Source organism: Alligator sinensis, unplaced genomic scaffold (assembly GCF_000455745.1).
Source record: "Alligator sinensis unplaced genomic scaffold, ASM45574v1 scaffold1931_1, whole genome shotgun sequence".
In the NCBI taxonomy this organism is placed as follows: domain Eukaryota; kingdom Metazoa; phylum Chordata; order Crocodylia; family Alligatoridae; genus Alligator; species Alligator sinensis.
In genome coordinates, this window is record NW_005842866.1 from 598,678 (window position 1) to 626,060 (window position 27,383).

The following is a 27,383-nucleotide window of genomic DNA, read 5'->3' on the forward strand; positions in this document are numbered from 1 at the left end:
CTGTATGGATAGATCGGGGGTGTACAGATGGATCTGGGGGGAGGGGTCTCTACGCATAGGTGTGGGGGGGTCTGTATGGAGAGATGGGGGGAGGGGTCTGTACGGGTAGATCTGTGGGAGGGGTTTTCTACGGATAGATCTGGTGGGGAGGGTCTGTATAGCTAGATCTGGGGTGGGGGTTGCGGTGTGTCTATATGGACAGATACAGCTGTCTATGTCTGGAGAGATCTGTAGAGTGATATCTGCATCTAAAGAGATCTATCTATATAGTTAGGTATGGATAGCTATGTCAATAGAGAGAGAGAGGGAGATCCAGTAGGCAGCCATTGATCTTTTTGGATCGTGGCGTGTGCGTGAGAGGTCACCCGGACGGTCGACACCTTTGCCTAGGCAGGAAGATGGAGGAGGGGAGGCTGCTCACACCCTCCGTCCCCTCTTCAGGCAGCATCCCAGGACAGGACTGAGTCCATATGGCTGTAGTGATGTGCAGGTCCAGGCATCACACCCAGGTCTCCCACATGGCAGGCAGGAGTCCAGCCCAATACCACAACAGTGAGAGTGAGAGGTCTGTCTATATAGATATCCATAGCTATTTATCTCTATCTCTATCTGTAGAGAGACCTGTTTATATAGATACCGATGTGTATACCTAGAGATCTATCTCTCTATACATATATCAATGTCTATATGTGTATGTAGATATCCATCTATGTAGCTATTAAACTACATCTGTGTATATAGAGAGATCTCTCTATATAGATATCTATATCAAGTGAAAGATCTGCCATCTGTAGATTGATAGACGTATCTGTATGTACCGTGGTTAGTTTATAAGGTGCAGTCCTATCTGACCTTCTCCTGCTTTGTGTTGTTTTTTTTGCCAGTGAGCCCCTGAACAGGTGCCCTGATGGCCCCTTTTTTTCCCTCCTTCCATCTGATATTCCCCTTTGCAGGGGCCATTTTGCAGATGAGAGACTGAGTGAGGGTCCCTGCAGAAGAAAAATAGAGAAAGGGGTGGTAACTGTTTTTCGAAAACCAGCTGGCTACCATCTGGTTAAAACAAGACAGGACGGCAGTGTTATTTGTAGGCATCTGAGTCTGGGAGGAAAGGAGTGAGGCATGTGTAAGTCTTGGTAAACAGTATGTTGTAATCTTGATTGTGCTATTATGTGCCAATTATACAGCAGTATGATGGGGGAAGTGAGGAGTGCACTGACCAGCAGACGAACTGCTGAATGTATTGCCTTTTTTTTTTGTGGAGGAGAGAACAAATAATTATCAGAGAGAATCGTTCTGGCCCGAATTGCCAAAGAACCACTGTAAGAAATGCTCCTTCATATCACGATTTGCATGTTCCAAGAGTAGGCATCCGGTCTTAAAGGCAAACATTTTGAAAAGGGGAAATGCATTTGAAAGCAGGTCTTCTCTATTGCTGCATGCATGTTGGAAAGATTAGCCATCTGTAGGAATAGTGATTTCACTTGCATCTGAATGTCCTAAAAATAATAAAAGCTGCATAATACTTCAAAGCAGAAACTTGCCACTAGCTGGGGCTATTAAGAAATTTCTCTGCAGGATACATCATTATACGCATCATGGCATTTGGATAGGGTAATTGAAGGCATCCCGCGTTCACTTTAGTCACAGATAGGAGGCCAGATGGACCGTTAATTTGTTCTGATGTATCCGTTACTTTGTGAGGGCTTGATCCTTCACAGACTTGTCTCCCACTGAGGACCAAATTGCTTACGCACATTTTTTGCAGAATTGGGCCTCTCTTGGATTTCAGAATCCTACATGAGCAATTCAGACGTCACCAAGTTTTGTCAAGAGAACATTTTGTGTAGTATTAAATGCAGCCACCTGAAACATGGCATCTGCTTCATAGCGTTCACGTGCCTATTTACCTGTCTATTTAAGATAGGAAGTAAAGAATCCCTTCTATTGAAATAATTTGGGTTTAAAGGTGAAATGCAATTAGCCACGGTTCTAAAAGATGTTTTACTTTGAATCGTACGAAGCCCATATGATTTTTCCTCATCTTGACTTTTTATATTTAATACTAATGACTAAACGCATGGACTTCAGAGAGTTTCATCTTCTAGCAAGCAGCTTTTTAAACACAAGTGTACCATAACTAGATGGCAGAAGGGCTACATAATTCAGTAACTTTTTATAAAATATTAAGAGTAAGAGTGAATCTTAGCCCACAGTCATTAATCTAGCATTGGAGATTGTCTAGCTACTTTTTCATTAAAAGGACTATTTCCTGGCTAAATGTATACTTATAAGTTCCTGACCTGTGTTAGTAATAATACCTTACTTTATTAACGTATATTTTAATACTTTTACACTGACAGTTATTAAATCTAACCTTTTTTAATTTCTCATTTGAGGAGACTGGGATAGTCAGTACCATTCTGTTCCCACTTGCCACAGTTAGTTTCACTTTGCTAATTCTGAAATACCCAGGCGACTGCACTTTGGGATGTAAGTGCATGGCAATTTTAAAATCCAAACATTAGGCCCGTCTTGTTAAGCTCAACCATTCCTAGTAAAGCCAGTGGGAGTTAATAGTGCGTGTGAAGTGTTGTAATTATGGTGATCCAAGAAATGTCTGAGATTCAAGAGGTTCTTTGTGGTATCTTTTATTAGACCAACTGTTATGTTTGGGAAAGAAACTGGACAAACTTTTGGGCACATAATGCCCTTCCTCAGGTCTATCCAAAAGCTTGTTCAACCTCTCTCCCAACGATACAGTTGGGCCAATAAAAGATGTCACAAAAACTGCTTGCCTCTCGCACAGTGGGTGTTTATGGCATTCTTGCAGAAATGAAATTAAAATTATTGAAATGGGTGAGAGTGGTGGCTGGAAGGGAAGCAATGAAATAATTCCTGGCAATACTAGCATTCCTTTGACATCTCACTGAATGCATTTAACAAACTATGAAGGGAGTTTCTCCATGATTACCGATCTAGCTATTCTCAAAACATGCTACGTAAAAGAACATGGCCACAAACTGAAGGTGAATAGATTTAGATTGGACATAAGGAAGAAATTCTTTACAGTGAGGGTTGCCAAAATATGGAATGGGCTCCCAAGGGAGGTGGTGCTTTCCCCTACCTTGGAGGTGTTCAAGAAGAGATTGGACAGGCATCTGGCTGGGGTTACCTAACCTCAGGACTCTTTTCTGCCAGGAGCGGGGGCCTTTCCTGCCCGGAGCAGGAGGTCAGACCCAGTAATCTGCCAGGTCCCTTCCGATCCTAGAAATGTATGAAATCTGTGAGAAACATTGAAGATTAGCTTTATAAATGATAAATAAATAATAGATTTTACTTGAAAATATTTTTTGATAAGATTTGCAATAGAATTCAAACTAAAGATGTTCCAGTAACGTTTAGAGAACTGAATTTAACTTACTACATTAAAAAACAAACGATCAAAAAACCCCTCTGGATCTTCATGTTTGTGGGATTTTTTTTTTTTTTTTGCTTGTGATTTAAACTCCTGCAATTGTGATGGTTTTCCACTGGCTCTGGCATTTGATCAAAGAAAAACCTGTACTGTGTCCGCATGCCAGGGAAGCTTTTGTTCTCTAATGCTGTTGGAAAGGATTATTTGCCATCTCTGTTTTTTGAAAAAACAGTTTCTCAGGGTGCTGCGTAACACACAGCTGCAGTCCTTTTGGATGGTTATCCAAACAATATTAATACTAGGGCTTCTAAATTTGCTGGTGACTGCATCTAATTCTTTTTGTACATCAACAGATACTCTGGTTATGTCCTTCAGGAAGGATAAGCTACAATTTGTGCTGCTGCTTCCCCTACCCCACTTTTGGGGGTACTATGCTTTCCCAAAAGCAGCATCAAATGCAGACTTATGCACAAAAGAAATTTTGACTAACACAAGTTGTTACTCCATACTTTGCTTTTATCTTTCCTTTTTCTTTCTCTCCTTTTCTTCTCTCCTTTTATCATTTTTCCTTTTGTTGCCATGTGTCGAATTTTACTTTTTCCGGAAAAAAATGTTTTTAAATGTATACACTAGGGCAGAATCCCTTTCCATTATATTAATTCTCATCTCTAGACAGAGTAGTGGACTAAAACTTCTAGTCTTTTGTGCTGTGACCATGTCTCCCTCTCCGTGGTCCCATCTTTGTCCTTTCATCTTTGTCTTTCACTTTACTGTTCTTCCCCTTCCCTGCCAAGAGTGAGTTTAGGCATGTATAGCGAACTGTCACTGGCAGGTGCGTTTTGAGCAAGACGTCTCTTTCATGGGGCTTATTGTAGGATTGGGGTCTCAGTTGTGAATCAGTAGGCTATTTATTTTAATTCTGTGGTTTTCTAGTGCAAAATGCTGCATTTGTTTCTTAGGCCCCCTCTATACGTGCAGGTAAAGAAAGGCATGATTGCATCTAATGTGTGATCCATGCCGTTGTGCCTCCTGCCTTGCCACATGTGCATGGCAGGAGGCATGACTGTGGGGTCCAGTCGCACCTTATTGCTCATATAGTAGGAGCCCAATTCTGGGCTTCCCCTGCATCGGCAAGAAGCAGGCTCCCAGCCGCAGAGGCCATGGGCCGCTGGGACCAAGAGTCCCGCAGCTGACTGGGTTCTCAGTGCTGGCTGCACCACGTGCACAGTTGGGACCGAGTGCCCCATTAGGTACAGGACTCTTGGTCCGGGCTGCCCACGAGGTGCATCCAGGACCAAGAGCCCCATCAGCAGTGGGGGTTCTTGGTCCTGGCTGTGCTCCTTTGCAGCCAGGACCAAGAGCCCCGTCAGCTATGGGACTCTTGGCCCCTGCAACCATGGGGTGCTTCTAGCTGCGGGCGTGCATGAAGCATCCCCATACCATTGTGGCTGGGAGACTACATTGGCTGCAATCTCGCAGCCCAGGGCATGCATTGTGCTCCCCAGCACTTGGGAGATCATAGTAGCTGCCATCTCTCCACAGACTGCCCACACATGCAAATTAAAGCTGTATAGAAACCAGCTATAAAGTTATTACATATTTTCAAGCAATTACGTTATAGCTGGTTGAACCTTTTTAAGGTGGGGTAGCTAAATTGGCACATGTAGGCGGTCTAAATTTATTGCGTCATGAACCAGGCAATTGCGCTATAAATATAACGTGTAGAGAGAGCCTCAGAGATGCATAAGGCCCGTTTTTGAAGAGCTGATATAACATTTATGTGGTTCTTGTTACCAAAGGACCTGGTCATATATTATGTAGAGCTGGAGGCTTTCAAGGATGATTCAGCAAGATCACAGCTTCGCATCTGTTGGAATTTTCCAGGTTCAGTAGTACAGCTCACTAAGGATTTGCAGCAACTTCATAAAAACACGTTGGCCTAAAGGGAGGCATCATATAACTCTCGTTGGAAAGTTGTAGTAGTTAGGGTGAGCACAGAACCTCCCTGAGCTGTTAAATTTTCAACCAGCATCTAAAAATAAATGCTTTTGCTCTCCTTGGCAAGCTGCAGGTTGGTTGCTAATGAGTCCCTGCAGTGTGGTGGGAACATCTGATTCTTTCATCAGGCTCACTGGACCTTTATCTCTTGATTGCATGCAATAGAAAGTCATAAGGGTTGATAAGTAGGGGATCTTCAAAGCAGGAATACAGATATCATCCTGCACCTGAGAGAATTAAGTGCTCTGCAGTATCAAGACTGCAAAGCAAGTCCCTGAACAACACACAGGAAATTCACTGGGGTCCCGATTCTGCAGTAATTCTGGACGTGCAGACCTCTGCAAAGACTCCCAGTCACTTCAGGGGGCTGCATGTTGGTGCAGGGGTGTGCCTACATAATGCTCACTGCTGTGATCCATGGTGTTCTTGCTTATTCAACAGATACAAAACAGGTGAGCACCTGTCGTGCATTGCATATTATTTCCATATTCTTTCCTGCTATAAAATTCTGTTGGCAGATGCAATTAAAATGGGTGCAATGACATGCTGATTGTCTAAAGACTGATAGTAGGGCTTACTATAGACTTGTTCCTAGAAAGCATTTCAAGCGGGCTTCTCAAAGGACAAAAGAAAATACCTCCAATTATAATTATGTCTAGAAGCCAGAGACAAAACGTATAAGTGCCTTCAAAATATATTGTCATAGTTTAAAAGAAGTTTATGAATAAAGGCAAAGCGCAAAAGGAAATCAAATGAAAAGAACAAAACTGGAAGACTGGAAATAGCTGACCCAGGTAGATTCTAGGGCAGCAAAAATACCTTTGCAAATAAGGCAACAGGGAATATGCAGACCAGAGGTAATGCAATATTTAGGAAACTAATCTGTGTTAGCAGTCAGTCCTGAAAATTTTAAAAATTATGTTTATATTGGTAGATGCTATGTTTCGAGTCAGAACCATGCAAAGGTTTGAAGAGTACATTGCCATACTGTATTGTATGCTGCAGTCTATAAGTGTAGGGACAAATGTCTCCTTGTCTAAGACAAGCATGTGTAATATTTGCTTTATTTCTGAGAAAAAAAGTGACTAATTTTAATTGATACGTAATAACTGAGTCCATAATTACCCCTTGATGAAAACTTGCTAATATACTTGGTTCTAGGGGATTGTGGCTGCATCCACACAAGATGCTGACTGCACAGTCGTTTAGTACTTGCATACCCAAGTACAGGCAGTCCTCAGACTTAAGATAATCGGTTCCTGAAAACCGCGTCTTAAGTTGAAACGTTGTAACTTGGAACCAATTTTCTCTTAAGAAGCAATGTTATAAATGGGGGGTTGGTTCCTGAACCAAGGCCCGATACCCTATTTTCACCAAAAATACTCCACAGTTTTGTACTTGATCAATTATAGATGAGTAATATAGCTACATTAAAATATTTATATTGTAAATAGCAATCATATTGATTTGGAAGGACTTCTTTGAGGTGACTTTGCTGGACTTTTTGAAGGGCTCTTGGCTGGAGTCTTCTCAGGAGTCTTGGCTGCAGGTTTTTCTGGAGCCTCGTCTGCTTTCTTAAAGAAAGTTTCCAAGGAAGTTTGGACAGATGTTCTCCAGGGAGATGGGCAATGCAGTGAACTTGTTCGCTGACGTGGCATTGCATCAGATCAAGCGTTGTAAGTCGAAACTGGTGTTGTAAAGTTGAAGCAGGGTGTCAATTTATAAATGGTGTAAGTGAGAAACATTGTAACTCAAAATGTTATAAGTTGAGGACTGCCTGTACTAAATGACTGCGCAGTAATTGGCCCTGCACGGCTCCTTGGTAACATTGCGCAGTAGCGTGTTACTACTGTGCAGTATGCGTCTCGTGTAGACACGGCCACTGTGATCAAAGGTGAAGCGCTATCTTTGTTCTCAGAATTAAATTCAAAAGGCTGAATAGTAGCAGAAATTGAAATATTGTATAGAATTCTATACTTGTCCAGTTGTATTGTGTTGCATGAAATGGTTTTTGAAAGTCAACCAAAATCAAAGATTAAAGACTAAAAACAGTCCAAACATTGGCCTACTGATTGCACCCAAAGACTGTATCAATATCCAGTGTGGTAACCCAGGGGAGTAGGGGGCTGCATGAAGAAAAATTGGTATGGTGGAAATGTTCAGCAGTGAGGTTGAAATGTCTGAGAGGATAGACTGTTCTGCCTGTTGTTCTTTTTTTGGGAGTCCTGAATTTGTCACTGAAGCCATGAATAAACTTTATGGCCACAGCCGCTATTGTAACTGCCTGTTGTGACCCACAGATTGGTCATGACCCTGTTGAGCTTTCATCAGCTTGATCTTCCTTCCCTGGTTTCATTAGCCAAGACTATACGTTTTGCAAAACTACAGTTACACGTATGACCAGAGAGGCAGCTAAAGGCAGTATCATAATTGGCCTGATGCTGGTACAGGTCTTTTTGCAAAACTAGTTACATGTATGACCAGAGAGGCAGCTAAAGGCGGTATCATAATTGGCCTGATGCTGGTACAGGTCCGCCAGGTCTTCAGGTGGCTGCCATGATGATATGCCATGCCAGTCTGTCTCCAGCAATGAGGTGCTGAGTGCCAGCGCCAAAGACGGGCTGCATTTGCACTCTCTCTCAACTCTTCTCCGTTTCAACTCCATAACAAAGACAGCAACAACTGTTTCAGGGAATCTTGTCTAGCTTCTAAGGATATTTTTCTTTCTTTTTTGTATCTTTTAATAAAAGCTTTTTAATGGTGATTGTTTGCCATGAAACTAAGCAGACCAAGGTGTCTGTAAGCAAAACTGTGGACCATGTTGACTTGTTTGACAGTTTTACACTGACAGGGACTTTCTCTCCCTTAATTGTCTAAGACAGTGGTGATCTAACTTTTGCCTCCACAGTCCAGATGAGGGGTGATGGGATAGCACAGGGCCTGATCCTGGCATGAGGGCCAATACAACATTCAGGCTATCTCCACTTGGCCTGCATACGTGGATCAGACTGCGTGGCCTTGGCTTGCCCCTGCATCACAGATTGGGCACAGTGGCCTCATGCTGCCTCTGCCCAGCTCCTGGGATCAGGCCCCAGGGCCTCCAGTGTTGGGTTTGGACCCCGGGGCTCCATGTTGCTGTCCTAGACTGGGATTGCATCCTGTGCCACCAGCACTGGGCCCATGCTGCTCTGCATGCCTGATCCATGTACAGAGTTGCACTTTCTGGCCCATGGGGCTCCCCACAAGCCCAGAAATTTGGCAGCAGGGGAGCAGAGCCACTACTCCCCCACTGCCCAACTTTAGGACCTGGGAGGAACCCTGTGGGTTGGGTGAGACGGTGCTGATGGCTGGTTCTGGCCTGTGGGCTGGGGATTGAGCACCCCGGTTTAAAACAACCATTTCCATTTTTTTAAAACTTAAATATTTTTCCTCTTAGTCTAAATTTGAGTTGCCTCTTTAAAGATTGCTGTTCTTTTTTCAGGGGAAGGAAAAAAGAAGCAAAACCTATGTCAGTTGGGTAATTATGAAATGTTGCATTTATGAGAGTAGATGACTAAACTCTGTGGCTAGGGACAGAAGTTACACACAAACCAGTTTAAGTGATCAGAAAGTAGTTTAAACCTGTAATAGATGTTCAGTGCACATAAACCAGTTTCAAAATGGCTGAAAATGGTTTAAGATAAACCTGGTTGAATGTAGTATCAGATTTAACTGATTTAGGTCAGACCGGTTTATGTAACCTTCTGTCTCAGACCCCTTCCTGGTTCAAGTTCAATCACAGTCCCCTAGCATCCTGTGCTGGGCTGGGCTGTGCTGTCTGCTCACTGCCCCTCCCAGGCAAACTTCTGCTTGGGCCTGGGGCCAGGGAAGGGGGCTAAACCACCCCAAGTATGGAGCTGCCCTGCCCTGCTTGCTTACTGCTGGCGGTGACTGTGGACTATAAATCCCAGAGGCATCTAGAAGCAGGAAGAGAAAGTGATTAGCAACCCTGTAGAGTCCTGCTAGTGTGATTCTGGACTGCAAATCGCAGAGATCTTGGGGGGCAGCAGAAAGAGGAAGTGAACACACAGCCCATGCTGGCTACATGCCAGAGACCCGTGCTTTACCGCCCCCCAGCTTCTGGCTTGAGCCACTGCAGGCATGTGGCTGCATTTCTTGAATCAAAAGTGAATGTGTGTTCATTTGCGTATTGATTCAACCTCTGCATCTTAGACTAACCTGCAAAGAATGAATCAATTGAACCTCAGGCTTTTTGACTGTCTGTACTTAGCTTGGGACACGTATATGCCTAGTATCATGTACCTACAATGGAGCTTTGTGACCACTTACAATGGGCAAGTTAAAGAGCACAGGATGAGAGACAGGAGAGCAAACAAAATGAAACTGGAGAAAGTCCTAGGAACATTTACTCACTGGATATCACAGATCTCTGTAGCAAACAAAGGTCTTTAGTATAGTTCTTAAATTGTATGTTTATAAATACAAGGGTGAATCTTTTCTGTTTAACATTACCTAGCTACTTACTGTATTGGTGGAAATGCTGGCATATTGATAACTGAAAAATAAACAGATGCTTCTATTTTTATTGGGGCAATGGAATATGTAACTCAAGAACTTTGTATAAGTGGCCTTACCAGCATAATGCTTTATGTATTAGATGACTTAACTGTGCAGCATGAATGCCAGGTTCCCTGCTGTTCCAGAGGGTTTTTTTAAACATATACTGCAGAATGGAATTATTTTGTGTCTTGGGGGATGATCCTTGTTCCATTTGGAAATGGTAAAAAAACATCCATAGGTCTGCCACAAGTGTGGATCTGGCTCCTGCACCTGTAGCTGTGAAATTTCCTGCAAAGTCGCTCTTTGCTATAGAGTTATGCTCCCAGAATGAACTTTGAATAATAAACAATCTTCCAGCTCATGTCGTTGGGATAAAACCAAACATGGTCAGTGATCTGAAATGTCTGCAGAAAGCTAGGAACAATATTTGGGAGAGGTATGAACTACCTTGTTAGGATTAGTTTGGACACCTGATCATGGCAGTTAACATGCAATTTAATATGATCAGTAGTGAAATAGCAGAAACACCCAGCTAATGTGACGGGCCACAATTCCCCAGCTGCCTCTCCTTTCTCAGGTGCCAAAAGCTCTCCCCCACCCACAACTGCCTGCCAAAAACTTCCAGCTTTCTGTCATTTTTTTACAGTCCATTTCTATCTTTAGAATGGGATTGTGCAGTATGTTGAAAGTGAAATTCAGTTTTGTGGTACTCCATCTTTAACAGAGCTATGGGACTGAGATTAAACTGAATGCTGCCATTTTGGGATCGAATTGAAGATGTCGTGCACTTTGCTGCTGGGGATTGTCACAAGTTCCTGGGATCTGGTAGAACAGGTGACTCTGAGGGTTTCGTCAGTGGGCGCACAACCCTGATGTGTATGTTAGGGAAAGGATGCAGTTTATGCCTCTGCTCGTTCTGGTGTAACTCAACAAAATCATTTTGTATTGCAAAAAGAAATGTGCGCGTCTGCTTCCCTTGAGTCCGAGTCTTATTGCACCATAATGTATTGGAGTGCCCAGTCTATAGACCAAACACTGCACTCAGTTTTTTGCAAAGTTATAACATCCAGTGTATTCCTCCCCTGGGATAAACTCTGGATGTGCAAGGTGGTCAAAAGCATTCACAAGAACACACAAACAGTGCGTGATTCCCATCTCTAATGTCTTTCAAATATAGACATGGCTCTGAACCATCCTCACTCAGCCACTTGCATCATTTGGTACATTTTCCTATAAAATGCTAACTTTTGCATGCTCCCAAGTTTAGAATAAAGCTCAAAACAAAGTGCCTATTTAAGGAGATAATCCCACAGCCTAACTCACGCAGTCAAGCAGCATATCTATCAATTATGTAAAGCATTATTTCCTTCACTGAGTTGATGGTAAAGGATTTTCTGAACATGCTTATTGGAGTCTACTTGAAATTGGATCTTGAGCATTGCTTGGTCAGCAGGGTGAAACAGAAGGTCAGTTATCAATGTGCATACCTCAGAGTGTCTTCTGATTTAAGCTCGAAACCCGTAAAGCGTCTTGATGTTAATAGACCTCCATAACCTTTTGAAAGGGATCTACTTCTGTGAAATCTAAGAACGGTTTCCCCTGTTTTAGTTTCCGGCTTCCATTCCCTGCAAATGTATTTACAAGACCAGCACACAGGCTGCATGGGAAGTCTAAAAGAAATCACCTTTTTCTGTGGAGACTTTGATGCGGAGTGCAGTATTAATTTACAGACAAACCGATGTGTTGCATTTTGCCATAGAAATGTTGATTCAAGGCTGCATATTTCTGGTGGCTCTTACTTGTGGTTTATGAAACTCCCCTAACAATTTTGTCTTACTTTTTTTCCCCCCAAAAGGATTTTTCCCTTCCCATCTTGTTTTCCATTCAGCTTCCAAAGAATATCCCCAAAATATTTTTGTTCCCTATCTCTTAGGTTGTTTGAAACCTTTGGTCTGATTGAAAAATCTGCAAAGAAAAGTTGCCTATACCTGGGATATCTTAACTTCACAAGGATGGTGCACAGATCCCATTGCAAGGATGCTTCATCTTTTGCAGGGATTTTTTTTTTCTCTTCTAGTTAGATCAGGGATATGCAAAATGCGGCCTTGGGGCCAGATGTGGCCCGCTAGGCCGCTCTATCAGGCCCGTGGGGCCCCTAAAAAATTTAGAAAATTAATATTAATCAGTCCTCGATGGCTTGCCAAAACTCAAGAAGTGGCCCTCTGCCCAAAATAATTGCCCGCCCCTGAGTTAGATAGTGGTGAGCAGGCTGCCCTCTCTTATTGTGCACGGTAGGGTATTGCCTTTGAACAAAAATAGCTTTCTTTACCCCATCTGGCTTCTGACTGTGACTGAATAGCATGGGCTGGTACCTATAAAAGTGTATGCTTTTCGAACGAGTTAGCCTCTAAGGTGCTACCCCGGCCTGCCTTCTGCTTGAAACTGTAATAAAGGGTTTCAGGAAAGGTAGAAATATAGTAGAAAATCAGAAATAATTCAAACTAGTTCTACATTTCCAAGACAATGAGAATTCCTTTATTTTGTATTCTAGGCCTTTGTGTTGTGAGTAATGGGGCACTGTGTCACAGCAATGGTGATGACTCTTAGGAGGAGGCACTTCATTGTACATCTGTGTTTTACTGTAATTACTCTGACCTTCAGTTTTTAAACTAATCGAGTTTGGTATTAACGTCATTTCTGTGTCTGCATCTCCCTTATTTCCCATAGCCTGGAGAGCATGATTCTGTGCGCTTGCTCCAGCTCTTAGGTTAGTTGTATGAAAGGTCTTATCTAATTTTAAAGTAATGCATTTAAAAATAAATCTTCTTGTAGAAGGATTGTAATTAGTGAAGGGTTGGAGCTCATCTGAGTCTCTTTCAGCTGTGTCTGTAGTCTGAGTTCATGCTTACTTGGATTCTTGTCTCACAAATGGAGTGATGCATAGTTTTACTAATCTTCCTTTGCTCTCTCTCTGTCTTGCTGTCACTATATAAATTTGGTGTAATGGTATGATGACCTTTTAGCTGTGGGATTTTAATGCTAAATGTAGAATCCATATCAATATCTGTTGATAGCTGGGATTTTTTCCTCCTCTTCCTCTCCTTTAATTCATAACTTCAAAAAATATACTTTACTTTTTTTTGGAAATGCTGATTTATTGAATAAGGCCCTAATAGGCTAGATTCTAACTGGGGCATTTTTGGCTAGCTGTCTGTCTTGGTTATGCGTGAATTATATAGATCCCAGTAAACACTTGGCCCACATTCTGTTTATTGGTAAAATATGCATTAATGTTGTGACTTAGTTATACAACTTCATTACTCTTGCAGGATGTCATGCTCTAAACTCACAGTAGTTGTAACTATTGCTAGTGTCAGCAGTGTCATGGAGAACAGGTTACCTGTGGCCACATGCTCAGATAAACTGCTATATTTTGTGAGCTATTTTAAAAAAGGCAATATTAAATTGCCTGTTACATTTTTTTTTTCTTTTTACCATTCAGAGGTTATGTCCCAGTGATTGAACTATTTCATTAGGTCACCTTTCAGGATCTGCATTGCTTTATGCTCCTTTCTAATAAAGGAAGATTTGGTTTTGACTGGAGAAAAGCAACGTTATGCCATTTTTATCTTTCTGGAGAAACATCCTTTCTGCAGAGTATGTTGGTTTTCAGTGCTGGACGCGGAGCTGTGTCGGGCCGGGCTGGCCTGGGAGCTGGCTGACCTCTTTATGGTAAATGTCAGTGGTGTTCACCCTCATCTTTCACATTCCAGTTGCCTTTTTTTAACCTCCATTTAGGACCCTGTTTTAAGCTCCATGCTCTAGGCAATGGGATTTTATATTCAGCGTATGCATATTGTTGAGTTCTTTGGCTGTAATCAAAATTATTTTTTTGTAACTATGCACTAATTGCTTTACAGTTGGATTTGCCTGTAGATGAGCCAGTCTTAAGATTTGGCTTCTGCTTAACCCAGCAAGCTGGCAAAAGGTTATCATTATACAACACCCAGTTTAGGGTGTTCTCTGCTCCGCGACTCCACAGAGTATAAAGACTTCATATGCTTTCAGTATAAAAGCATGGACCTTTTTTTGCCTCGAGCTGATTTTCTGCTGATTCACAGAAACTTAGTGAATATGTCTTGAATTAACTACAAGGCACTTTGTAACATGGAAGTATCCTTCAAGGACTGCATGGATCAAGCATGTGATATTGAAAGTTTGGACAACTTTTATTAAGGGCTGTTCCTTTTTTCCCCCCCCAAGGTAAACTTGGGTCACTCTGTTGTGTGCACAGTTAAAGTAATTGTATGTAATCGAAAAACCCTATAAGTGAAATGACAAGGATAGAGTAGTTTGCTCACTATTAGAATCAGAAGCACTTTGTGCTATAAATGTGGATGTACATAAACAGAGATTAGAGCAGTAGAGTGATGAGAGACTAGTGGTAATTAGTAATGATGATACATGATTGTGTTCTTGCTAACCCTCAAAAGACAGACATGATTTGAGGCAGCTTTTGAAGTCTGAAGAGACGAGCTTTTTTCTCTCCTTTCATTACAAACAGAAAACGAATAAGAAGACAGTCAAGCCCCTTCTTCATTAAGTTCCAAATTAGTACAACTGACTATAAAGTGAGGAAATAAGCATTGAACTTTAGGTAAAATTGACTTGTATTTGCCCACTGCAAGGCTGTATTAATATAGTACCTTTGATATGGCCTTACAGTGCCACAGAAGTAAGTAAAACAGCTGGTGTTTTAAGGGGCTGACCTCTGATTTTTGCCTGGGTCAGTGCTGAAACACTTAGTATAGGGGTGGGCAACATCCGGCCCACGGGCCAGATCAGGCCTGCAGCAGACTCTTTCCCAGCAGCCCCAGGCTCCCAGCCAGACTCCAGGGAGACCCCAGGAGTGCGGGGCTGGGCTGAGCCAGGCCACTGCTTTCAGCTTTCTGTCTGTCCTTACTCTCATGTCATGCTATTAAACCAAGGGGACAATGAATTAGCGTTATAATAAGACTTGCTCATCCAACCCTTCCTTCAGGCTATTTCCCCAAAAGCTTTGTTTTGGCTCTCTCTGTGCCCTGCTGATGTAGGAGTGGAAACTACCAGCTGATGCGGTAAAGGAGGGTGATCACGGATTTTGCTCTTGCTGCAGCTGTATAACCATTTGGTGATCCACACACATTGATATTTTTTGCTGGCAAGAAGCCGGCAGTGTGTGAGAGGAGCCTGTGTCCTTTGCCTGGTGGATCATCAGTCTGCCTGAGCATGGTCCACTGAATCAAGTATCTGGATGGACGGGGCTTGGCTCTACCCTCTTAACTGCAGCTTTACTGCCAGAGGGCACAAGGAGTTTTGTCTCTCTTTCTCTCTGTCTCTCTAAAGGTTTCTCCTCCCATCCTACCTTTTCCTATAACTAAAATAAATTACAGAGCACCACCTGCACTGTGTTGCTTCAGCATTTTTGCTTTCTACAGCTTTTTGCCTGAAAAAGGCCCTAGCCACGCGGTCCTCTCCCTTGTTAGACTTGAGGCTTACTTGGAAACGACCAGCTTTTAGTTTTCATTCGTTTTTTTTAATTACAAAAAAAATAATAGAACAGTTCTTCTCTCTTAAAGGGCTCAGGAAGACCACAACAGGGAGGAATGATTTTAACACTCGGAATTTGTATTTGAAAGCTCCGGATTTATCTTGTGAGTCAGGAGTTGGTGTTTGCACCCATAACTGAACGGCACCCTGCAACACCCTTGAAAGGATCTCATGGCATCGTTTGTTGAGAATCGCTGCCCTAGCCATTCTGCCAGGCTGTTCTTCAAGTCATTGGGTTGTAGAAAAGCAGAGCTGGAAGGGTTGTCCAGTTGCGCCCCCTGCATAAAGAAGGATCATCCAGATCCAAACCATCCTATACAGACCTGTTGTCTAACCTGTTAGCAAAACTTCAGTCAACCATGTTACAACCCCAAGACATAACACCCTAACCTATCACAGGTAAAGAGGAGGACCCTGTGCGCTAGATGGTGCACGTGGGGCTGGGCTGAAGTGGCATGGGGCCCAATGACGTACTGACCCCACAAGAGACCGAGCCTGCAGACCAGCCCCGCACCAATCATCTGGTCCACAGGGCCAACACATTGAGCACCACTGGATTAGTCAACCAAAATAGGTCCCTACCAGCCCCATTTTTTTTCTTATTCTACACAGCCTGGTCAAATGGCATGGATGAAACATGTTTCTACATCCCTTAATTTTTACATCTGCAGGATGAGAGCTTTCTGCCTGCATGATTTCCAAGGTATGCAGGGCAAAATAATTAATGTATGGGAAAAAATCAATTGTATACGCTGCTTTATATTCCAGAGATACATAATTCCAACCTCTTTCCTATGCTCGAGGCAGTGAAGTGTCTCTAGCTGAAAGTTTTCTCTGCTTGCATACATAATGGATGTTCATAGACACGAGCTTTTCCAATAATGCTAGTTATTGCAGCTGTACAAACAAACATGCACCATTTGTTCTTGAAAAGTTATTCAATGTGCAAGGTAAATATGAGTGGCCTGATTTTTGGATTCATTTCAGCTGACTGGGAGGTGCGGATGCATGAAACGCCTTTCAAATTTAGATCAAGAAGCTATTTGTTTAGCTAGCCTTGGTCTAAATATGGGCCTATTTATTACATATAAGCACTTAAATAAATACACTTTTCAAGAGAGTTGGAGAAGCACAACAACTTGGTTTAGCTGAAAAATTAGCTACTAAATTTTCCTAAATTTTCTTGGACCTGCCACTACCATCTCCAATGTTTGGCATTAAAGAGTTGATGAATAAAATAAATCTTTCACGGTTGCTTCTTTCCCTTTGAGAGATCAGCTCAGTCACCTTTCTCAACAAGATGGAATATCTTGGCATTTGCAGACTTCCTCCAGATCAGAAAGATATGAACATATGTCTTGGCTGCATCTAACTTCATGCTTAGTCTCAAATGCACAGCTTCTGGAGTTGTGAATCTGGATCAGAGTGTACTTGTAGTTTCTTATAGACACGGGCAAATTACAGGTTTGAAAGCAAGCAAGGCCTGGACAACTTCAGATTAATTATCTTTATAAGACAAACTGCCAAACAGTCACATTTATCTCCGTCATGCTACCAAGGGCATACAGCAGGCACTTGCAGAATTGTAAACATTCAAAGTTAATCAATCAGGTGGACTGATGGCATTGACTAAAAGGGAAAAAAATACTGGGGGGAAAAAACAGCTTTAGAAAATAAAGCCAGGGTTAGAAAACAAAGAGCACTGAAGGCAAGTAAAAAATGTAGAACGTCAGTTCCTGCTGCGGGAGGGCAGACTGATTGGAAATGAGCCAAGTACAGTAGGTTGTTGTGGAAGATAAAAATAACTGATGGACTTCAGAGCTTGTCTATTTTGAAGGCTTTACAAATACAGAACGAGCATGAGGAAATGTAGTACTACACATCTGTTTTAGCTTAGACGATGAGGCGAAATTCATCCCTGTGGTTAATTACATGGAGGTCAGTGTTGGTTCAGGGATGAATTTGGCTTAAGATGCTCATGTTCTTCCCACTGAATGCCATCAACTACTTACAGTGGTCCTGGATTCTGTCTGCCAGTACTAGTACTACCCTTCTTGCCGGGATCACCTACATGATCAACGGCCTGGGGGACAGGCCCTATGAGGAGAGACTTCAGGATCTGGGACTGTTCAGCTTGCGCAAAAGAAGGCTGAGAGGCGACTTGGTAGTCTCCTACAAGTATGGCAAGGGAGAACACCAGGACCTAGGTGAACAGCTTTTCAGAAAAGCACCCCCCATCCCCAGGAAGACGCAGACCAATGGACACGAGCTAGTTGAGGAAACGTTTTGGCTTGACGTAAGGAAAAACTTCTTTTCTGTACGGGTAACTAGAATCTGGAACATGCTCCCAGCAGAGGTGTGCAGTCGCCATCTCAGGCGGTCTTTAAGAGGACGCTGGACAAATACCTCGTTGAACTCATTTGAGTCCAATGACCTCCTGCCCATGGCAGGGGACTGGACTTGATCTTACACACGGGTGGGCAATTATTTTGGGCAGAGGGCTGCTTACTGAGTTTCAGCAAGCCATCGAGGGCCGTGTGACAGGCAGCCAGGAGCAGATGTATATTGATTTTCTACATTTTTTTAGGGTCCCCACGGGCCGGATAGAATGGCCTGGCGGGCCTGCATCTGGCCCGTGGGCCGCATTTTGCCCACCCCTGATGTTACAGGTCCCTTCTGGTCTTTATGATTCTATGATCCTTTCATCTCAGCAGTACGTTCTCAGCAGTATTCCTGTCCGGAGCAGGGGTTTGGACTCCATCTTCCAAGGTCCTTCCAGCCCTTAATTTCTATGATTCTGTGATTTCTATGGTTAGTGTTAGCACCAAAGGACCTATAAACACAGGCCCCATTTGTCTTAGACACAAACCAAACTAAAGTAGACGATCCCTGCCTTGCAGTCTGAAATCGGAAGGGACAAAGCGAAGCTCAGGAGACGGGGATGTAACACACAAGCAGAGCAAACAATATGATAGTCACAAAATCGCAGGTAATTTGCCCTATTCATAAGTTATCTCTATTCAGTAAAAAATTAGATAAAGAGTCTAGGGAAGTGAGTGCAGAGGACACAGGGCAAGTTGCAAGTACAAGTGATGTGAAGAGACTGAAAGAAAGTGATTGGGGCAGACAGTCATTTGGGACTGAGCAGTGATGGTCCAGTCAAAGCTGGGCAGTTCTTTGTCCTAACAGATCCCTGTTTTGGCTGGTCTGATCATTTGGCTACTCTTTGTCTATAGACAGGCATACATTTCAACCTTTTTTGAAAGGGAGGAGGAATGCAGCTGAATATTTCATCAGCTATTGCAGTCAGCAATACGTCAGACTGCAATACATCAGCTGTTGCACTGTTAGCAATACAAATGCTCATATAAGCAATGCAAGTGGGCTAAATCACTGCAATTTTAACCCTAAATGAAACGGGGATAAAGTTGCAACAGTTCTTCCACACTTGTGTTACTACAGAAGCGTGCTTAAAACTTGCATTGTACCAGCTTATATTGGTATCATTCGCTAGGATTTCCAGGCTACTCCATTATTTTTAAAAATTATTATTGTTCTTTGTTTTGTTTTGACACTAACACGTTTTCTTGGGTTGGGATCTTATATTATCTTGTCCCCAGACCACTGCATCTACTTTTAATGTGCATTTTACTGATTTTAGTCTAACGTTATTTCAAACAGAAAAATATAGAACCTGATAAGCATACAGAATACAAGTGTTCTGGCTAGTGAAGTCACTCACTAAGTGCCTATTTCATGATGGGCCAATGTGTTCGCTCTATTGGCTAATTAAGTGCAGTCTGCTGACAAGGGATTGTGTCTAGTTTAAAAGACTAAGGTTGTAATTAAGGCACCTGGGACCTATCTAAATAGCTTTAAATCTGTTTCTTATCTTAATAGTTACCTCCAGTAGTCTATTCTGGGGGGAAAGGCACTACCCTCTATGCTTATTACTGTGAATGTTTGGTAGTTTTTAAACATTTGAAGATATGGCATACAAGGAACGAGACTCAGCGCAACAACTCCATAAGGCTTTTTGTTGTTAGTGCAGTGTTATGTTCGGGATTTTAAATGCACAAGTCAGAAATATTCATGTATGCTTCCATTGTTTGAAGGCGGTGAATTTTTTTGGAGAATAGAGGGAATTGTCACTGTAATCAATAAACACGTGGGTAACTTTATTTCAGAAATAACATTTTGAGGAAAGGTGGTACCATTGCATTTTCCCCCCATATCTAATCATTGTGTGCTGTATAATGAAAATGACCATAGACCCCATAGTCTTTTGCTTTCCTTTACTTTATATTAGCCATAGTGTTGGGCAGACATAGCTTTTTGTCAGGCAATTATATAAATGACAGGTGATCTCAAGACCATATTTATCATTCCCATGAAACTTCTGAACTGGGCTATAGCGGTTGCATTGTCGTAAGAGGCTCCTACTGGAGCGGGACCCATTTTTCCCTGGTGGGACACAGCTTTTGCAGCATGCAACATTCAGCAATGCAGTGGTTTCTTGGGATCATCTGGACCTTATGAAAGATATTTCCTAAATCAGCATGTTCATTTCCCCACCCCCCCAATTCCTGGTAATTTTGAAGCCTTTGGGGGGTAAATTTGTAGAAGAACCCAAACTGCTCCATGAGCGGAGTCATCCCAGCAAGGAGGGAGCTTAGGGAAGTTTGTGACCCTTTATCCAATATGTGACTGACGCTGTGGAGAAGGTGTTAAGGACACATAACCACAAGCTGGCTCGTTACGCTGTTCCCTGGTTAACATCAGAAATGTTTTCTGCAGGAACCAAAGGCCCTGGAGGGTAGTAAAAAGAAATCCCCAACATTTTAGCAATGCAGGCAACACGTTCTCTTTCTTTGTGGAGGTTTCATGTACGTGGACCCTCTTTCCCCACAGGAGGAAGCTCAGAGACTGCTCTAGCCTGTTTGGAGAGGCCTAGAAGGCAAAGGATATGAAATATCAAAATGACAGTCCTAGCCTTTGGTGTGGTGGTAGGGATAATAGCCTTTGCTGCTTAACCCTTCAGCTTGTGTGATTTAAAGCATGACTAAACCAAGTTTTAAAAACAAAACGAAAATGCCCAAAATGAGAGTAAGGAATAATTTTGCATTAGTTCTAGGCAATTAATAGCATAGCGGGTATATTTTCCAACCACATCTTTAGGTGACCGACTCCCATCGACTACCAGACTGAACATTTTTCTTGTTTGGTCTCTACATTTCCAATTTGCATAACCACAATTTATGAGAAGTTATATTGTATAGTGGTGGTAGGCGAGACAAATTCCTTGAGATATCAGCTACTGTAAGGGGACCTGGTGATAGGCCATGCTGTTGGAAAGGAATATTTTTCTGAAATATATTCTGCTGTTGTAATCGAGTCGTGTATAAGTAAGGGTATTTGAGTAGAGGAAGTGTGCTAGAAATGGCAAAGCTACTGCAAGAAAATATTATAAAACAGCATTAGTTATGTATGCAGACTTCCTGCTATTACCTGTACAGATGTTAAATAAAATTCTTGCCCTAACTTCATGGAGGCAGTAATGCGTGGCTCTGCTTTTCCTCTGGTGGTAACAAAACTGAAACTTTTCACTTTCTCTTTTACAGAACCCAAAAACAAAAGAGCAGATTGAAAACCTGTTACAGAATGGGAAGGATAAAGAGCTGCGGGATCGTCTCTGTTGCAGGCTGACATTTGGGACTGCTGGCCTTCGCTCTGCTATGGGAGCAGGCTTTTGCTACATTAATGACCTTACAGTGATCCAGTCAACACAGGTAACTGCTGGGTAGCAGCAACCAGGCAGACTTCATTGTTTCATAATCATCATTCTCATCCTTTAAAATGATGCCTTTGGCTCTGAAATTCAAACATATTTACAAATTACATAAGAATGGTTTCACTTGCCTCTGTAAAATATCTTCCTGAACGCCCTGTGGTGACCATTCAACAGCAACATGCTGCAACAGTACAAAATGTTTTGGGGCAGGAAGTGAAACGTATTTATTCAGCTAAACCTGCACAGAGGAATGTAATGACCTGAACTGGATTTTGGCCCGCAGTTCAAGCCAGAGAGCCGATGCCTTTAGACTGTTAATTTCAGGGCATTCGTGTCATTGTAAAAATCTTTCCTTGTTTTACCAGAGCAACCAAATGATCAAGGAGCTAAAAGGAGTGACTTATGGGGAGCAGTTACAAGACGTAAATATGTAGCTTTGCCCTAAAGACTGTTGAGGGATCTGAACACTAGCAAGAAAGACTGTCCAAGTTGATATAATTTGGTATATAAAGAGAGATTAGGAAAAAGCTATGGTGAATTTCTGAACCATGAGATGTCTTAGCTTTTGGATCAGGCTTCCTTGAAATGGTTGAGCCTGAAATGAAGTATATGAAGAAAGTACTTTCAGGGAGATGGACTGGATAACTACATACATCTCATTCATCTCTGGCATTGGTAATAAAAGTAAGATTTGTTTTCAGTGTACTGTGTTTTACTGAATATTACTGCTTTGATTCAGAGATGTTGATATGCTGTTTGGGCATGTACAGAGATAACTTCACCTACCATAAATCCAGCAGCTTGCCTCAAAGTAGTTTTCTGTGAGGGTCCAGCTATTATCTCCAAAAATGTTCTTAGAGCTTTTTTTTAAAAGCAGGCCCCCAAGCCTTTTGCACAGTATTTCTTGGAAAGTTAGAAGTTTTAGTGTTGAAACCTGAGAAGCATTTTTTCACTTCGTTGATCGTAAACATCTCACCAGTGTCCATTTGGACATGAACCTTATTTGTCAGGCTTTGGCTTGAAAATTTTACCCGCAGAGGTCTTTCATATTGCCTCTTTGAGGGAGCACATTGTCGACTAGCAAATCTGGTATGGTACCACACAAATATCTGGGCCAGTCAGTTTGTTGTGGACAAATATATAACCTTCTGCCTGCCTGCTTTCCGCTCTCTGTTGGGGTTTGGAAGTGGGTAGAGGATTGAAAATAACAATGTTCATGCTCTCCTACCCCTTCAGAAAGAGGTGAGGGAGGCGGGAAGTTTAGTGCTTTCTTCTCGTTACAAGCAGAAATCTGGAAATACGGAGTTGTAGCATATGAGCACATACACAGATAGTCCAAAAAAGTAGTTGTTAATTACTGTTAGGAATAAGTAACTAGTACTAGTACATTACTAGTAGTTACTAATAGTAAGTTACTACTAGCAAGCTGACTATTTTGCAGTAGTAGAAGGCTACTTTTATTAGGCAGACCTTCCTTGCTTCTATGCAGCACTTTATTTAGTACATTTATATACTGTCTTGTCAGTGAATGTTCAGTTTTTCGGCTCGTTAAATGACTCTGCAGAACAGGTTTTGGTGGATTTGTTATTAACCAAAATTACTCCATGCACTTTCTTGAAGGGCGTGGAGGGATTGGATGAGGGACGACTGTGGGTCATTTAAAAACAAAATCAAGGTTTGTAGTTTTACTTTGAGTGCCTTTTTTTTTCTTTGACAAAAGTATCTGTTGGACTGTTAATTCTCAAAAGCAAGTTGATAAAATACTTACTCTTACTGAAATTATAGAATGGATCAGTTCCAAACATGAGTGCAACATGTGCTTTAGTGTGGTGAACTCGGGTCTGGTTATGTAAAGTGGGAATCTGGTTCTTGACATTGACCTTGTCATTCAAAAGCCTTCTGCAAGTCACTTCTCCCTTTTACTTGCTTTTTTTAAGTCTCTAAAATATAGGTGATAACACAATGGTATTATTTGGCTTTAATCAGCTTGTATGACGCCGATAGAGTACATAATGGGCATGTCCTACGTATGCAATTAATGCACAGCAATAAACTCCAGTATGTATTACACCAGAGTTTATTGATCCCAGGTGCCACATGCGAACATGTGCTTAGGACAGGCAGCATGTTGAGCTGGGTCGGTGCAGTCCTGGCTGACACAGGGCCCCGGGGGTGTCAGCCTCCCAGCCCTGGACTGCTCTGAGCTGACTCGGTGTGCTGCAGAGGAGCCGGCTGGGGCACAGGGGTGCTTCAGTGCAGGCTCAGCCTGCTGCATAGCCCCGCACTGAAGCACCCTCGTGCCCTAGCCAGACCCATCAGCATCTACATGTGTGGTGCTGCGGTAGAATAGTGCTTGCATTTACAAGTACTAACCTACTACGGAGTTAATTAGTTTACCTTACCCTAATAGCATTGCACTTGTAGATGCTGAGACATTTATTGCAGAGCAAATTAAGCAACTCTGCAGTAAATGTCTTCTGTAGACGTGCCCGCAGTGCTTTATTTTCACGCCTACGTGGAAGTCGTTGCAATTTGGTGGCTCAAGATTAACACAGCAAGAATTCTAGCACTTGGGGTAACTCTCCATTGCTGAGTAACAGAGGATAAACATTCATTATATCATTTTATCCAACTCTGTATTGAATGCTTGTGGGAGACCTGGGCAGAATCTCCTAAAATCACTGTAGTGAAAAACAAACTCGAGCCAGCATTTTTAGCTTTTTCTTGAAAAGTCATGTACTATTTAATTTGTCTTATTAATGTGCTGCCAAACAAGATTTAAAGAGTATTCGGTTGAAAGTCCTTCTGAAGATTGATGCACTATAGCAGGGGGGTACGTGTACCCCGGGGGGTACTTGAGAAGGCCCTGGGGGGGGGGCACGGGCAGGCGGAGATGGAGCACTGCCACGCACCATCCCGCGCTTGTGCTCAGGCACTGCCCGCCTGGGTGGACACGAGGGGCAGGGGAAGCTCACATGTGGTGGCTGCCCCCCCCTTGCTCCACATCCAGCTGCTGGGGGTGCACTGCTCTGTGTCTGGCCGCCGGGGCTACACTGACCCAAAAAGGTCGAAAACCCCTGCACTATATAGTGAAATGTTGCACCTTCCCTTCCCTAGTACAGTGACACTAACAGGAATGCAGTGCTTTGAGCTGGTGCTGTAGAGATCTCGGCTAGCATCGATCATCTTTGCTAAATTGCTGTCAGTAGAGCGATGGCACTATACCAGCTGGGGCTCTACCTAGGATTTTATTTAGCTTCTTTCTGTTGCATGTGTATCTGCAGAATAAAGAGATGATTTCTCCCTCCTGGCCCCCCTTCCCCCCAGAAAAGGAAATGGAGGCAAATGGGGATTAAAGGACAGGGGGATGTGTAGTAAATATGCCAAAAGAGTATCACCTACTTGTCTGCGAGAGTGTTTCTGTATAGAGCAAATTCCACTTGGGCTTTAATGTCTGATTTTATTCATAGACTCATAGACCATGAGGGTTGAAGGGACCTCAGGAGGACACATCTAGTCTAACCCCTTGCTTCAAGCAGGACCATCCCCAGCTACATCATCCCAGCCAAGGCTTTGTCTAGCTTGGTCTTCAAAACCGTCAAGAATGGAGGTGCCACCACCTCTCTGGGTAGCCTGTTTCACTGCTTCACCACCCTCCTCATGAGAGTTGTTCCTAACATCCAACCTAAACGTCCCTTGCTGCAACTGGAGCCCATTGCTCCTTGTTCTGTCAAGGACAGAATTGGTATGATGCCATCCACCTAAAAGGAGTTTCAGGTCTCAGTGAGAGGTGTTTGGAAAAAAGAAGCATGGTTAGAGGGTAAAGCACTCTTCCTTGTGTTTCCTGAAGCCTGTATCGCTGTCCCATTGTGATAGGACTTGATATTTGTCACCGATGACGTGCTGGAAAAGTGCATTCGGACCGAAGGAGCAGAACAGGGTCAGAGTATATTACTTGAGCTATAAAATCAAGGAAAAATTGTCGTATATGCTTGAAAAGCTTGGCGTTGTAGCTTGCTTGCAAGGGAAGTGTGCTACTGCATAGCCTTTTTCTTGTTTGCTTGGTGGGTCAGAAGGCAGGACCTTTTATAGGCCTGTCGTTTTAATAACTAGCGTGCTCTTTTTCCTTACTTTTATTCCGATATGACTCTTGAGTACTGTTTTGACCTGCAGTGCTAGAAACCACTCCTTTATACCATGTGAAAGCTGCATGCAGTCCCAGCTTTCCAGTGTCATAGGGCATTAGTGTTTAACTCCAGTTGTCTATGACAATCCTGGGTAAGCTTTTTGAGAGAATTATCCTGGCGCATGTCCATGAGGGGCAGCAGGGGAGGTTAGGCTTAGGGGCAATCAACATGGGTTCATTTGAGGCAGGTCCTGTCAGACCAACCTGGTGGCCTTCTATGACCAGGTCACCAAATCCTTAGACGCAGGGTTAGCAGTGGACATAGTCTATTTCTGGACTTCAGGAAGGTCTTTGACACTGTCTCTCACCGCATTCTCATTAAAAAACTAGGGGACTGTAGTGTCGACACCTACACAGTCAGATAGGTCACTAACTGGCTGGAGGGCCGCACCCAGAGAGTGGTGGTGGACGGGTCATTTTCAACCTGGAGGGATGTGGGCAGTGGGGTCCCCCAGGGCTTGGTCCTCGGACCCGCACTGTTCAACACATTCATCAATGACTTGGACAGGGGGTAAAAAGCACCCTGTTCAAATTTACTGATGACACTAAGATGTGGGGGGATGTGGGCATGCTGGAAGGGAGGAATAGGCTGCAATCGGACCTAGACAGGTTACCGGGGTGGGCGGATGAGAACAGGATGGGTTTCAACACTGACAAGTGCAAGGTGCTGCACCTGGGGAGGAAGAACCAGCAGCAGACCTACAGGCTGGGGAACTCACTTCTCGTCAGTGCAGAGGCAGAAAAGGATCTTGGAGACACTATTGATGCCAAAATGAACATGGGCCGACAGTGTGGGGACGTGGTCAGGAAGACCAACCACACCTTGTCATGCATCCACAGATGCAACACGAGCAGGTCCAAGGAGGTGATCCTCTCCCTCTACGTGGCACTGGTCAGGCCACAGTTGGAGTACTGCGTCCAGTTCTGGGCGCCGCACTTCAAAAGGGATGTGGACAGCATGGAGAGAGGGTCCAGAGGAGGCCACCCGCATGGTCGGGGCAGCACGGCAGGCCCTACGAGGAGAGACTGAGGGACCTGAACCTGTTCAACTTCCACGAGAGAAGGCTGAGGGAGGATCTGGTGGCTGTCTACAAACTTACCAGGGGGACCAGCAGGCATTTGGGGAGTCCCTGTTCCCCCGAGCACTACCGGGGGTAACAAGGAACAATGGCCATAAGTTGACAGAGGGTAGATTCAGGCTAGACATCAGGAGGCGCTACTTCACTGTCAGGGCGGCTAGGATCTGGAACCAACTTCCAAGAGAAGTGGTGCTCACTCCTACCCTGGGGGTCTTTAAGAGGAGGTTACATGAACACCTTGCCAGGGTCATTTGATCCCAGTGCTCTTTTCTGCCACGGCAGGGGGTCAGACTTGATGATCTGTCAAGGTCCCTTCTGACCCGACCAACTATGAAACTACTAGGACAAATTGGCTCCTGTGATCTTGTTGAAATGAAGTGTGAAAGAAGCCAACCCATTTCAGAAGATTAAAACAGAATAACCTGAAACAGTGAGGTTGAGAATACTGTGTTCAATGAGCCTAAGTGCTTTCCAGGATCTGAAATCATTTTTTTTTTTTACACATTGCTCACTGTATTTTAATTGCTCTTGACTGTGTCTACACAAGACACTGACCACGCAGTTGTTACTGTGTACCCAGGTACCAAATGACTGCGCAGTCACCAGTGTTGCGCAGTAGCATCCCCAAATGGCTTCTTGATGATGCTGACTGCACATCGCATCACACTGTACGTCGTACAACGCTACTGTGCATAATAACGAGCTATTGCGCAGTCAGCATCTCGTGTAGACACGGCCTCATGAAGGTCTTTGCGCAGCGTCAGC

General features: G+C 43.3%; 1 long non-coding RNA gene across 1 annotated transcript; it reads left to right on the forward strand.

The window, feature by feature from the left end:
- The first annotated feature begins 988 nt into the window (after window positions 1-988).
- LOC112548001 lies at window positions 989-22,241 on the forward strand. Its single transcript, XR_003091810.1, has 3 exons — window positions 989-1,123; window positions 21,184-21,351; window positions 21,719-22,241. It is a non-coding gene; the product is annotated as an uncharacterized LOC112548001 (long non-coding RNA).
- Window positions 22,242-27,383: the final 5,142 nt, after the last annotated feature.